Source organism: Ursus maritimus, unplaced genomic scaffold, assembly GCF_017311325.1.
Source record: "Ursus maritimus isolate PB19 unplaced genomic scaffold, ASM1731132v1 scaffold_18, whole genome shotgun sequence".
Classification (NCBI taxonomy): Eukaryota; Metazoa; Chordata; class Mammalia; order Carnivora; family Ursidae; genus Ursus; species Ursus maritimus.
In genome coordinates this window covers 27881577-27897079 of record NW_024424230.1, presented here as the reverse complement: position 1 = coordinate 27897079, position 15503 = coordinate 27881577, and the positions used below count along the sequence as shown (strand labels likewise).

Here is a 15503-nt window from a genome sequence, read left to right as displayed (position 1 = left end):
ACAAGCAAAAGCTAGATAGCATCTCTGGGCTTCATCTTGGAGCCCTGTCCTGCCCTTGCTAAGCACTGATGACCTCCTATTGGGCTCTCCTCTGGAACAGAGCTGAGCAATTCTAAACCCCCCTTCCTTGTAGAAACCTTAGGTCACTGTGTTTACCAAACTGGTCTGAAGTAAGGAGTCTGGGCCCCAGCCCAGAACCATGACTCTGAACTTGCAAGAGAGAGGCTTGGTGAGCAGTTATTTAACACAGGCCACTGGTGATTCTTACCCACCAGCGAGTTTGAGAAATACCTTTTTCAGGGAGGTAGGGGCAAATTAACTAACCTATTTCCCTTATGCATTTAACTTCCTTGCACTTTCTTCTTTTTGCCATTTTGGCTCTGCCTCTGGATGCACTTGAGACGCTGTGGCTTACACATACGGCATTCAGACCTTGATACTTCGCCCTGAGAATTCTGCCACTTCATCACATGCTACTGATTCTCAAGAAGAGGCAAAAACGTGTTCTGTTCCCTCCTCCTTTGAAGGAGTGGAATGAAGAACAAAGCCACAGGGAGGATAGCTAACAAATTTTTGAAACCTCACTATTGCTCCATAACTTCCTCTTTGGGATCAGTCTGCAATTGTGGCTCAGTGCCTTCACTGCAGAATGTATCCAAGGCCAGGACTGAGCCCTGACTTCTGCTCTGTTCCCCTCCCCGCACAGGGCTCCCAGGACCCAGCTGGAGGCCTAGAGAAGCGGGGACAGGGAGGGCAGAGCCTGCTGCTGGACCAAGGTGGACCATGGAGCTGACCATGGGATTCTGGTTCTGCAGGTCCCTGGCACCTGAGTGGCTCACTCAGGCGGCCTTCAGGTCCCCTCTGGAAGGATGCGACCACGTTGCTACTCCCCCATTAGTCCGGCCAGACCTGCTCCACAGCTGCCTTTGAGGCGGCCCCCGTGCAGCTCGCCATTGCTTTCTCCCTTTCTCTGAAGTTTCTAAGTCCACTTCTAGCTCTCCTGCCAAGAGTCTGGCTTTTTATTTGTAGGTCACGTGATTGAGAACCCAGTTTTGGTCATTTTCCCCCCAACAGCACATTTCCAGACCCAATGAGGAAGCCCCTTAAATTTTAGGAGTCGTAGGAGGGGGGCCCAAGAACTCCCTTCCAGGGGTGCATTCACTCACAGTTGCAGGGCCCTGGCCCTCAGATCTAGGCCAACACATGACGATGCTTGTCTTTCTGTCTTGACAGACTATCCAAGGGGGCAGACTTCGGTTCAAAATAGGAAAGCACTGTCTAATAGAATAATGTATTTTGTGCAGAAGTGAGCTCCCTATGTGCAGATTGTCAGGTAGCTCCCAAGGAGGCCATGAGGAGAGACCTTGGGTTCTGAAAATTGGCTTAGGTTGGGGGTAGAGGGTGGCAACAGACTTGGCTAAGGGGGCCTCTAGAACGGGTGACTGCAAGAAAGCACCACCTGAGATTAAATGAGGCTCTCCCTGTCTGTACCACGACTCCCCATTTTCCACCAGATGCTGCTTTCCAGAAAAGCACTTTACTGAAAAATACATCCCTGTGATAGCCATATTTATTTAATACCCACTATGGGCCAGGCACCCGATTAAATATTTTACACCAGTTTTTAATCCTTTCAACTCCCGCTTGAGAGAGACACTAACAAACACTCCTAAAATTTGTATGGGACCACAAAAGAGCCCCAGTAGCCAAAGCAATCTTGAGAAAGAACAACAAATCTGGAGGCATCACGATCTGGATTTCAAACTATACTACAAAACGCTGGTAATGAGAAAGTATGGCGTTGGCATAAGAACAGACACACAGATCAATGGAACAGAATAGAGCCCAGAAATAAACACACGTGTATACGGTCAATTAATTTACAACAAAGGAGCTAAGAGTACACAATGGGAAAAGGACAGTCTCTTCATGAAACAGTGCTGAGAAAACTGAACAGCCACACACTAAAGACTGAGATTGGACCATCATCTTACACCACGCACAAAAACTGACTCAAAACAGATGACAGGCTTGAGTGTAACGCCTGAAACCGTAGAACTCCTAGAAGAAAATAGGCGGTAAGCTCCTCGACATAGGTGTCAGTGATGATGTTTTGAATCCGACAGCAAAAGCAACAAGAGCAAAAATAAACAAGTGTGACTGCATCAAGCTAAAAAGATCCTGCCCGGCAAAGGAAGCCGTCCACAAAAGGGAAAGACAACCTACCAAATGGGGGAAATACTTGCAAGCCATATATCTGATAAGGCGTTAATATCCAAAATACGTACAGAACAAAAGATATAAAAATTATATATACAATTTAATAGCAAAAAACCCCAAATAATACAATTTTAAAACGAACACAATAATTGAATAGACGTTTCTCCAAAGGAGACATACAGACGGCCAATAAGTACGTGAAAGATGTTGGACATCAGGAATCATCAGGGGAGGGCAAATCAAAACCACAGTGAGCCATGACCTCACACCCAGATGTGGAGGAAGGGGAACCCTTGTGCACTGTTGGTGCGAATGTAAGTTGGTGTAGCCACCATGGAAAAGAGTAGAGGTTAACTCAGAAAATTAAAAAATAGAACTGCCATACAGTCCAGCAACTTTACCTCCGGATATCTATCCAAGAAAACAAAAACACTGCTTCAAAAAGATATATGCACCCCCATGTTCATGGCAACATTGTTTACAAAAGCCAGATATGGAAATAATCTAAGTGTCTGCTGATGGATAAAGAAGATGTGGTGTGTGTGTATAAACACACACACACACACACACACACACTATTATTTAGCCATAAAAAAGAGTGAAATCTTGCCATTTATGACAGCATGGATGGACCCGGAGGGCATTATGCCAAGTGAATAAGACAAAAAGACAAATACTGTATGATCTCCTATATGTGGAATCTTAAGGAAAAACAAAACAATCTCATACATACAGAGAACACATTGGTTAGAAGACTGCAAGAAGCCGCAGGGGTAAAAATGAATACACTGTTTTTTTGTTGCTGTCGTTTGTTTTAGGCTAAATAAATTGAATATTTTTTTAAGAGAGAGAAAGGCACTGCTGTTAGTTGTAGATGAGGAAGACAAGACACAAGAGGCCGTGTGACTTATCCTGTTCTAGGGCTGGGAAAAAGACCCCGACACAGAGCCCAAGCCCCCTCACTCCACTGTCATCTCTCCCCTGTCCCTTGATCTCAGGAATAGTGATTCTGGGCAAGGGCTTGGGAATAGAGGGGCTAGACCACATCTCAAATGGTTGACCTTGGGCACCACCTTGGAGCTTGTTAGAAATGCAGATCTCAGCTCCACCCCAGAGCTCTGGAATCAGAATCTGCATTTTCAAGGGATACCCAGGTGAATCTCGTGCAATTTAAATTTGAGAAGTTCTGAATTCCAGTGTCATTCATTCGTTTGGTCTGGTTCTTTCCATCTGTACTCTGACTGCCCTGTCCCTTAATCTCCTTCCATAGTTGAGATGGGGAGGGAGAGGAAATAATGAACACACTCTCAAATCTGAAATAATGCCCATACTCTTATTGCTTTGACAAATTCCTCTCACCTCCAGATATTTTGGTCAATCCTCATTAAAGTCCTGATTTGTACTGACTGGGAAAGGGGCCCCGGGCCAGTTGGAACGGGAGGGAGGCAGCAGGGACCAGTGGTCAGGTCCACTTGGGACCAAGCCCTGTCCTGGGCCCCTGGGTCCTGCCTGCCACCACTGCCCACTGTCCTGCCCCCTGGCCCTGTAGGCGTTGCTCCTCTGTGGAGCATAACAAAAGGTGGCTCCCCGACCAGGAGAGTCCTGCTTAGTCCCTGAACATGACAGTCCCTCCAGCCACAGCCGATGTTATTAATTTTTAAAACAAACTTCCTGATTGAGGTTCTGGCTGCCTCTAAATTGTCTCTACAAGGAGACTGTGTACTAATTAACCCATAGAAACAATCAATGATGTACCTTTTTCAAGTTTCAGGGTGATTAGAATATGAAAATGAAGAGCACAATGGTGCAGATGTTTTAAAATCACAGCAGACAGCAATTAGTGACACGGAAACCAGCTGCTTATCTCTCCAGATAAAGCCTCTTAATAGGGAATTACACTGGAGGAGTCATTACCCAGATGGATCTCGAATGATTTACAGAGGAGGCGGGGCAGCGCTAACTTTGATTTGTGAGCAGGTTCCTGTCAAGCTTCCTTCCTTACCTCAAACAAGGTGGATTTGTGGCTGGGGTGGAGGCAGGCTTCACCTTTCTACTTTTTGCCTGGGGCAGGGGTGTTGCCAAGGATGAGGAAAGGTGAGAATGGTGCCTGCAGAAGCCGCAAGCACCTGCCTCCTTGATTCAGGCTCCATTGTTTTGGGATCAACTCCCTCCCCTGTCCCTGTGCAGAGGGGAGAGGAAGGACTGTAGGAAAGGGAAACAATGAGTAGCTGGCTGCTTCAGGTGTTCCTTTGAGGAGAAAGTCCCTAAGTTCTACAGAGTGGCTTTGGGGGGCGGGGGGTGCATATACTTGGGTGTTGGATATAAGGAGTTCTTAATAATCACTGATGTACTTTCTCTCTCTCTTACGTAATTGAGGTAAAATTTACATATGCTGAAATGTACAGATCTTAAGTATACAGGGGTTTTGACAAATGTATACAGCTGTAATTTGCGCTCCTATCATGATTTAAAATATATCCGTTATCCACAGAAACTTCCATCCTGCCCCTTCACAACCCCACCACACCCCACTCCACCTTATAGACTACCACTATTCTGATTTCTATCATAATAGATAAGTTTTGCCTGTTCTAGAACTTTATATAAATACAGTTATACAATACGTACTTTTGGGGGGTCTGGCTTTAGCTCAGCACGTGTGTGCGATTTATGCATGTTGTGGATTGTATCTACACTTTTGTTTTTATTGATGTATGTTGTATTCTCCTGTTGATCAACACCTGGGCTGTTTGCAGGTGCTTTCTACCTAGAAGTAAGTTGCTGTGAAGTTTCTATGAAAGTCTAATTGTGGGTAAATATTTTCATCTCTTGGGTAAATTCGTAGGAGTGGAATTGCTGAGTCAGAAGGTACATTTAGCTTTAAGAGATGTGACCAAATCAAGTTCCAAAGCCGTTGTACCATTTGCATCCCCTCCAGCAACGGATGGGAGTTTTAGTTGCTCCTCATCTTTGTTGACACTTGGTGTCAATCTTTCCAACATTAGCCGTCCTACTGAGTACATAATAGTATCTTCCTGTGGTTTTAATTGGCATTTCCCTCATGACAAATGACTTCTGAGGACGTGGCATGTGCTCACTGGCCATTCCTCCTGCTTTTGTGGGTTAGAACACTTTGGCGAAGGTGCTTTGCCGCTGGCTGAGGTTCAGTTGCTTGCATGTTGATCAAATCTTCCATATATGTTTTTTCTGATTTCTTTGGTCAGTTTGTTTTGTTACTGAGAGAAGAGTGTTAAAATCCTTTTAATTGTGGAATTGTCTCTTTCTTTAATTCTCTTACTTTTCATCTCAAGTATTTGAAGTTTTGAGTTGCAAACAAATTTAGTAGTATTGTCTCTTCTTGATGAATTGACTTCTTTTTTTTTATCATTTTGAAACGCCTCTAATCATCTCTAGTAATACCTTTTATTTATTTGACAGAGATAGAGACAGCCAGCGAGAGAGGGAACACAGCAGGGGGAGTGGGAGAGGAAGAAGCAGGCTCATAGCGGAGGAGCCTGATGTGGGGCTCGATCCCATAACGCCGGGATCACGCCCTGAGCTGAAGGCAGATGCTTAACCGCTGTGCCACCCAGGCGCCCCTCTAGTAATACCTTTTGTTCTGACTATTTCGCACTGTATGGAGTGTCTCCAGCATTCTTAAAATAATGTTTGTGTGCTTTATCTCGTTCCATCCTTTTACTTTTAAGCCGTCTTTGTTCTTATATTTAAAGAGTATCTCTTGTCAACAGTCTGTAGTTGGGTCTTACATTTTCGTTCACTCTGACAAGCTATCCCCTGTGTTGTTGTTGTTGTTGTTGTTGTAGTTTTAGAGTGTTTAATATGTTTGAGTTAATGTAATTACCAGTAGTGTTGAGTTTGTCTACCATGTTACTATGTTTTCTCTTTGTCCCATCTCTCTTCATTATTTTTCCTCCTTTTCTGTCCTCTTTTGGACTAATCAAGCTCTCTTTAATATTCCATCAATTTCCTTCTATTGGCATTTTTGATACATGACTTTGTTTTATTTTTAGTGGTTGCTCTAGAGATTACAGTGTGCATCAAGTACCGCAGACTACTTTGAACTATTATCACATCCCTTCAAATACAAGAACTTAAACAAGCATATACAGTCGACCCTAGAACAATAGAGGGGTAAGGAGCATTGACCCCCCGTGCAGTCGAAAATCTGCATATAACTTTTGATTCCCATCCCAAAACTTATCTACTGAAAACTTACCATTAATCGGAAGCCTTCCTGATAACATCAGCAGTTGATTAACGCATATTTTGTTGTGTTACAGGTACTATGTACTGTATAATCACAATAAAGCAAGCTTGAGAAAAGAAAGTGTTATTAAGAAAATCATAAGGCAGAGGGTGGGGGACTGGGATAGGCCGGTGATGGGTAGTAAGGAGGGCACATATTGCATGGTGCACTGGGTGTTATATGCAAGTAACGAATCATGGAACATTGCATCAAAAACTGGGGACGTACTGTATGGTGACTAGTATAACAAAATAAATATTATTTTTTTAAAAAAGAAAATCATAAGGCAGAGAAAATACATTTGCAGTTGTGTATTGTAGTTATTGAAACAAATTTGCATGTAAGTGGATCCGCGCAGTTCACACCCATGTTGTTCAGTGGTCAAGTGTACTCCCATATACCACCCTCTTGCTTCTGTTTTATTGCTGTACACTTTATTCCTACGAATGTTTTAAGCTCCGTGATATATTGTTATTTCTGTTTTAGGTGGTCATTTGTCTTTTAAATTGTATATGTGCCCACATATTTCCTGTTTTCATGTTCCTCATTTGTTCATGTAGATCTGAGTTTCCATCTGGTATTATTTCCCTTTACCCTGAAGAACTTCCTCTTACATTTCTTATAACTTCCGTCTGTTGGCAGTTGATTCCCTCAGTTTTTATTTATCTGAAAATATCTTTATTTTGCCTTCATCTTTGAAGGGTATTTTTCACTGGATATAGAAATGTAAGTTGACTGTTTTGTCTTTATTTTAGTACTTTGGAGATGTTATTTCATTGTCTTCTGGTTTGATTTTTACTGATGAGAAGTCAGTATTTTTGTCACTGTTCCCCCATAATTTTGTGTCTTAATTCTCTGGCTGCTTCTAAAACTTGTATGTGGTTTTCATCAGTTTGTTCACAACGTGCCTAGATGTGGTTTCACTGTGTGTTCTGTTTATTGAGCCTTTTGGCTGCGTTAACCTGCATGTACTGTTCTCCTTCTCTACTTCTGGGATGCTGATTGCGTGTGTTAGGCTTCTTGATATTCTTCCACAGGATACGGAAGCCTTGTTTTTTTGTTGTTGTTGTTGTTTTTTTATTTTTTACATTTTTCTCCCTTCTTTCAGTTTGGATCGTTTCTACTGTCTCCCCATCATGTTCACTGAGCTTCTATTCTGCATTGTCCTATAAGCTGTTAAGTTCATCCGGTGAATTTTTCATTTCAGGTATTACATTTTCCAAATTTAGAATTTTCATTTGGTTATTTTGGTATAGTTGCCATCTCTATGCTGAGATTCCCCATATGTTCATCAGTTATGTTCATCTTTTCCTTTTAATATTTGAATATTTTCATAATGGCTGTTTTGGGGGCCTTGGATCTATCTCTGCTCTCCTGGTTGTGGGTCACATTTACTTATTTCTTTGCTTGTCTAATACATTTTTTATTGTGTCCTGGATATTGTAGATACTATATTGTAGAGATTCTGGATTTTGTTGTTTTCCTTTAAAGAGTTTGACTTTTGTTCTGATAGGTAGTTAATTTACTGGAAAGCTAGCTTTATCCTGTTGAGGATTCTTTTCAAACTTTGTTAGGGAGGGACTAACATAGTTTCTATTCTGGGGCTAGAGTAATCCTACTCTTAAGGAGTACCATTTCTGGGATATCAGCTGAGTATCTGGAACATTCATTAAAGTTACCCTGCTCTGGCTAAGCAGAAATCCAACACTGCCCAGTGCTAGTGATGTCAGACTCTGTATTCAGTTATGGCCCCCTACTAGCTGAACTCTGCTGGGCTTCATGGAGTCTTGCCCTTGAGTGCAGGTTAAAAATTGGCCAAAGACATAAGAAGATCCCTATAAATGTTTCTAGGGTTTCTTTTCTACATGGCTCTCTCTTCTCAGGTACCCTGTCTCTCAAATCCCAGTTCCTTTGGCCCCAAACTCTGATCTCTCTTTCTTCCACGTAGTGAGATCACAGATCTCTGGCTTCTACTTTTCTGTGCCCAGCCTCAGAAAGTACTCCCAGGTGAAGAAAACTAGGGATACAGGGGTCTCATGAGTTTCCTTCTTTCTAGACTCACAACACATGTTATCTATTGTCCAATGCCTGAAAACAGTTGCTTCATATAGTTGACTCAGTTTTATATTTGTTTCCATGGAAAGGTTAAGTCTAATACCTGTTATAACATTGTGGCTGGAATGAAGTCAATGATCATTTTAAATTATGCAGAATTACCATATATTCAAGGAAGCATATGTTAGGGGCCTCTGTCTTTGCACCAGCTGTTATCACCCCCAGGAAAAGGAGTGTGCTAGTATCGCTCAAAGCCCCCAAATAGTAAATCTGGAATGGTTCCTATGAGAACTAAATCAAGGTGACTTCCCAGGGCGATTCATGTGACAGGAAATGAGGACACATTCACTTTATATATGTAATTGGAAACTTTATGTCTTTAGGAGCTGGGTAGTGCTTCTGTTCAGGCTACTATAACAAAATACCATGAGTGGGTGGCTTATAAACAACAGAAATTTATTTATAATAGTTCTGGTGGCTAGGAAGTCCAAGATCAAGGTTGGCAGATGCAGCGTCTCCTGAGAGCCTGCTTCCTGGTTCATAGATGGCCTTCTTCTCTCTTTGTCCTCATATAATGAAGGACAAAAGAGCTCTTTGGGGTGTCTTTTAATATAAGAGCACTAATCCCATTCATGAAAGCTCTACCCTCATTACCTAGTCACATTGTGTTCCCAGAGGCCCCACTTCCTAATACCATCACTTTGGGGTTTAGGGTTTTCAACATATGAATTTTGGAGGGACATAAACTTATTCAGTCCATAACGCCCATGGAGTCAAATGATCATAAGGCCATGGTTCAAATAAGGTACTTAGTGGCATTCTTCTATACCTACCATTGGCAAATGTAGGAATGAACTGGGCTGAGGAGAGACCTGGGGTCAAGTTCAATGGAAACTGGTGTATGCATTCTTCCTGTTCATGAGCTAAAGGGTCATTTTCAAAGTCTGTAAGTGTCAGAACCGTCTCTCCCCACCCCACTCTCTTAAATGACATCCTTTGCAGGGCTGTTCTGTTTATTTGGGGTTAAAAGAATGATGTGAAGCATCTCTCTTGCCCCATCCACTGGCTATAGTTCAGAAAAGTCTTTACAAAATCCTAGGACTCTGTAGAGTCCTAGTCCATTTGAAAAGCACTGAAGTGGGACATCTGATAATATCAGAACCTCTCTAGTCCCTAACCCAGACCCCCTGTCTTTGATATAATCCAGTGGTTCTCAACTTTGCTCATTGGGATAGCCAAGAGCTTTGAAAAAAGTACGACTGTTCAGACCCCATTTCTAGAATTCTGATTTAATTGGTCTGGGTCAGATCCCAGGCATGGTGTTCTTTATGAAGCTTCCTAGATAAGTCTAACGTACAGCCAGGATTGGGGACCTTTCATCAGACAGTTTCTGGTTACATTCCTTGTCTCCCACACTCAGTTCTTGCTCAGGCTTGAGCCCTTGCTTCAAGCCTCAGAGATAAATGCCAGGATACCCCAGGGCTCTCGGGATTGGCCTGCATGAGTTGTGGAAATAGAAATCCCAGGGGGGAGGTCATGAACACCTGCATCTGCATTCCAAATTCTTTCTGGGAGGACAACTCTCATCCACCCATACCATTGACTTTTCTGCCCACCTCATCTTGCAGTGGACTTGGAATACCTACAGAGGGTACCGTGTTAGAGTTTCTTATTATGTAAATTACGAAGAGTTCAGAGAGCAAAACAAGAATGCTCAATGGTGCCAAACTGCATATCCTAACAGGCCTATGGTGCTTTGTTCTGCATATTTACCACCAAAAAGTGCTACAAATGTCATAGCAACCACAGAAGAGCCCTACCCCAGAGGAATTATGGTATTCGAACATTAGATCAGTGCTCTTAACACTTCATTGTGCATCGGAATTATCTGGAGAGCATGTTTAAAATGCACAGTCCTTGATCCCACCCTAGAAGATTACAATTAGTAGATCTGCAATGGGGCCCCAGAATCTGTATTAATAACCAGTACTTTAGGTGGTTCTGATACAGTGATCCAGGATCACATCTTGAGAAGCACCAGTTGCCAAATTAAGAGCGAAAGCTCCCCTCGTTCCTTCATACCCAGGCATATTTTCCTACTCTTGTAAAGCAAAATATCTCACAAACAGTAAATTTAAATTACCAGTGTCAGCAGAAAGTGGCACAAACACAGCTAACCCAAAAGAGTAGTTTATCTCCCACAAAGTCACGCTTGATTTCTGATGAGTTATATGATTTTTCTCAGACCCAAATAGCCCTCTTCTCTCTTTGTGACAACCCTTACTTCAGATAAGCCATAGATAAGGCTGGGTGACTCATTTTCTTCCCATTTTTATGGATTTTTCAAGTTTTTATGCAGCGATCTAATGCTTGTTTTCAAAAGTAGACAAAAATCAAGTGCTTTTTAAAAAGAAATCTAACTTGTACAAAATTTAAATGTATATGATTTATGATACATTGGTTGTGGGGGAGGGGATAGTTATCTACTTTACAAAATAATTCTTCACATTCCAGAAGAACTTGCTTCCATAAACACATCCTTTAGGAAGGAAATCTGTCTAGTTTTCAAAATGGTGGTTCCCTGATGAACATTTGGCATCCAGGCTCAATGGGAATGGAAAGTATTGTTCTTATAAAAGTAAGCCACACCTTCAAAATGGGGGCACCTGGGTGGCTCAGTCGGTTAAGTGTCTGCCTTCAGCTCAGGTCATGATTCCAGGGTTCTGGGATCCAGCCCACTGTCAGGTTCCCTGCTCCCTGGAGAGCTGCTTCTCCCTCTCCCCATATACCCGCCCCCCGCCCCGCCCGGCTCGTGCGTGCTCTCTCGCTCTATCTCAAATAAATGAATAAAATCTTTTAAAAGAAGTGACTGTGTGTTTCACAAACAATTCAGGGGAGTGGGGGAACAGCCAAGAGATAACGCTGGGCTTAGCTGGTACTAAAAGTTTTCCACAAAAATAATTGGCCCAATGTAGACTCTCATCGGGCCTTCCCTTATTTGGTAACCATCTTAGGCAATACCCTTGCTGTGTTCAGAGGGTAGTATGGAGGCCTTAAACGATTAAGGTCTTACTCCCAGAAAAATGCAGAATCTATGGGGAAAATGGAAACGGATGCTAAGTGAGTCACTAAAGTCCCCGGTCAATGACCCCCATAGGAGCACTGTTCCAGAGCACTGGCAGGGTGGGAAGGGGAGCCTGTACACCCCCCTTCCCCTTGCCTGCCCCTGCCAGCATTGAGCCAGGGGCCTGTTTTGCCATGTCCATCTCTGTCTCAATGGAGTAAGTACTCAATTCTCAGTGAAGGACATATTGGAACTGACAGCTTCACCATTGTGTATATAATATGTCATGGCTGACAGATGAAGAAATGGGATTCCGTGAAATGCAACGGGATATAGCCATCAGCCAAGGCTGGAGAAAAGCCGTGTTCTCCTGGACCCCTTAGAGAGTACTCCTTCTTAGTCCCCCTTGCAGCCCATCTCAGTGCAGGGTTTAAAGCACCATTTCCCCCTTTTAGTCCTGATCCTTTGTGGTGCTTCCCTTTTGTCCACCCTGCCCTTTGATTGTGGAGCTCTCCCAGCGGGGCAAATTGCAGCTGAAATGGTAGAAACAATGAGATCAGGCAGTGTCCAGATGGAGGCACCGGGAACCAGGCACACTTAACCGCATTACTTTCAGCCGGTCTGCCCTCGGTGTAAGCGAGCAGGCCCCACCTTTCAACTAGCACAGCGAAATCCACCCCTCTGACAGTCACACGGCCTTCCCCAAAGACAGAGTTAATTGGAAAGTGAAATAATTAACAGAAGATGAGGGAGAACTAACAGTAAAAATTACATTGAAGAGGAATTACCTTCAAGTGCCTTTAGTCCTTCAGTATTTGGGAAGGATTTTTTTGTTCATTACCTCATGCATTTGAGTGCCCCAGTTTCCTTATGAGCCATTATCAAACGAATGACTGGCATTTTATTATCTTCCGTGTGCAGCCACATATTTTGTCATGGTAATAGGCATCTCAAACATGATTTTGTTTATTCACTCAACAAACACTTATTGGGAACTTTCTGGGTGGTTTGCTTTGTTGTGGGCACAGGGGATAAGAAGATAAATGAGTCTCTGACCTCAAAGCACTTACAGTCTAGGAGAGGGGGACAGAAAAGTACACAAATAAATGGCAGATAGCATTAGGAGGATTGTGATGGATGTCTTTATGAGAGACGATGGTGCCTGCAGAAGGGATGACATAGGAAAGTAGGCTGGAGGAGGCAACTGCGGACAATGTGTTGTAATATACAGGTCATTAATCTCACTGTTGACGAAGTGAAATACCCCTCGCAAAATGGGTGTTCCTACATTCATTCAGTAAACGTTTGTTGAGTGCCTACTATTTGCCAGGCGCTGTGCTTGGTACTTCTGCGATGGTGTATACGGGCTAGAAAGGGAAACCGGCAGTAATTCAATTAATGGACAAATCAAATGTAAAATTAAAACTATGGTAAAAGTCCAACAAACATGACCTACAGGGTTTCATGAAAACTTCTAATAGGAGTATTTCTATAAGGCAGGGGGCCTCCCTACGATAGAGCTGAGAGTTGAATATAGAGAGGTAATTAAGGATTCTCCTAGGCACCAAGAACAAGACAGAGCAACAGGAAAAAGAAAAAAAATGGTGAGAATCAGGGACCAAGGATTCCAGGTTTATGAAGCCCCTGTGTGGACTTCAGTGACCAGATCTAGAAAAGCAGGGGTGGGGGGGTGGGGGGAGGAGGGGAGACAGGGCGACTGTAAGTCCTGCTTTGCTGGGGTCCAAAAGATTAACTCAGATTTTTTGTCCCACAGCAATGTTGAGTAAGTACCACCACTAACTCTCAAAAGTGTTCTGGTATGAGTTATCAATTATACTGCTGCCCTAAAGAGTAGGACATTTTGTTTCCAAGCCCTTTTGTAGACTTGTCCTGGGAGTATATACCCAGTGCTAACTAAAACCTAAAGCACAAATGACAAGTCGGCAAATTCCTAAATGGCATTCGATGTTTTATGCCATGAATAAGATTTCTATGGGTTTTTTTGGGGCTTTGGGGGGGATGGTTTGGGATTTTTTTCAAAAATGGAACAGCAGCCTTTGTGCCCAGCAGTAGTTTCTCTTTTTTTTTTTAAGATTTTATTTATTTATTTGACAGAGAGAGAGAGAGAGAGACAGCCAGCGAGAGAGGGAACACAAGCAGGGGGAGTGGGAGAGGAAGAAGCAGGCTCATAGCGGAGGAGCCCGATGTGGGGCTCGATCCCATAACGCCGGGATCACGCCCTGAGCCAGAAGGCAGACGCTTAACCGCTGTGCCACCCAGGCGCCCCAGTTATTTCTAACAAACGAAGTCAAGTGCAGGATTAGTTCTCTAGATGTTGATGATGGTGTGTCCACTAAACATTGCAAGATGAAGAAAGATGGAATACATTTTTTGTCTTCATTTTTTCCTAGGCTTAGCTTAGGGAGATTCTCTCAAGACACTTAACAAACAGAGTCCAATACTGGAAGTACAAACAAGATTTCTCAAAATCAGGGAGGCAGAAAATAAACCTAGGGATTCCAGAAAGTAGTGTGAGGGAAACCCTGCTTGCTTTACTGCATTGAATTTTACCCATAATGCTCTCTGACATCTATGTTTTGATTCTTAACAGGGACTACGAAAAATGTTTTCTAATGAAATATAAATGCTAGAGCATCAATGGCAAATAGATTGGTATAGACAGTTGATAGATACACGGATAGATACATAGATAAAGACAGATACATGTTACAGGTTAAAACTTCCTAAATCCACTAAGCCAATCATTATTTTCTTCTCAGTGGAGATAATATCCAAAGCTTTCTTCAATTTACTAGGATTTTCCCTTCTTTAACAAATCTTAGGATAATGCATCCTGTATGTTTACTACTTGTGTGTATAAAACAGAACTTAGAATAAACTTTGAGGAATGCTTCTTTGTGCTGGTAGCATGGCTTAAAATCTATCTGATATAAGGCTAGCATATTTACATTAAAACGTTTTAATGTCTTAGGGCGCCTGGCTGGCTCAGTCGATTAAACATCCGACTCTTGATTTCTGCTCAGGTCATGGTCTCAGGGTTGTGGGATCGAACTCTGGGTCTGGTCTGCGCTCACCACGGAGTCTGTTTGAGTTTCTGTCTCTGTCTCCCCATGCCCTTTCCACTCATTCTCTCTGTCTCTCTAAAATGAATAAATCTTAAAAAAAAAAAAAAAAAAGCTTTAATGTCTCAAAACAATGTGTTCACTCTCCACTCACCTTGTGATTTTGTAGACACTGGTTATGTCGAGCCTGTAGCACAGATTCTGCTTTTCTCACCTGAAGAGTCAGTCCTAAGGAAGGTGCCACAGTCCACAGACTTTCCTTTAGAATTCATGTAGGGAAANCACAGCTGACGGAGTTTGAAGGAGTGATCTTGAATGACCATGGGTTTGTTTGTTTGTTTGGTTGGTTTTTTTGGCACATTCATCCAGGAAACTCAAGGTTCCTTTTGAGACTATCCAAGAGTTTCCTTAAGATTGCTTTCAGTGCCCAACCTGGGCTTCAGGATGCCCCAGAGGGCTATCTCCCAAACACTGCACCACTCCTAGAGTCAGAAGGATTGAAGGTCTTTTGCGTTTCTTTCCTGCTCCATTTCTTCTCTGTGTCCTTGACCAGCCCCCTTGGCCACACATTCATCAGACTTTCCCCCTCAATTCCTCAGCTCGTGCTATTTTTCCTCGTTGCAATGGTTCTCAGGGAGCTACTTGTCGGAGCACAGAAATGCTAAACTCAGGGTAAAGCGCAAACAGAAATGAACTTTCGTTGGAGGGAGCAAGGGAAGGACGTGAGTTGGAGGAGGGAAGCAGGGAGAGAAATCAGAGGCAGCTTGAGGTAGGCAAAGCGTCCAGGGAGTCAGAAAGTTCACAGTCTGTCCTG

General features: G+C 43.0%; 1 protein-coding gene across 1 annotated transcript in view; it reads left to right on the top strand.

Moving 5' to 3' along the window:
* Nucleotides 1-15503, top strand: part of SETBP1 (SET binding protein 1) — a 151484-nt gene that overhangs the window by 57224 nt on the left and 78757 nt on the right. The gene's annotated exons all lie outside the window — the stretch shown is intronic.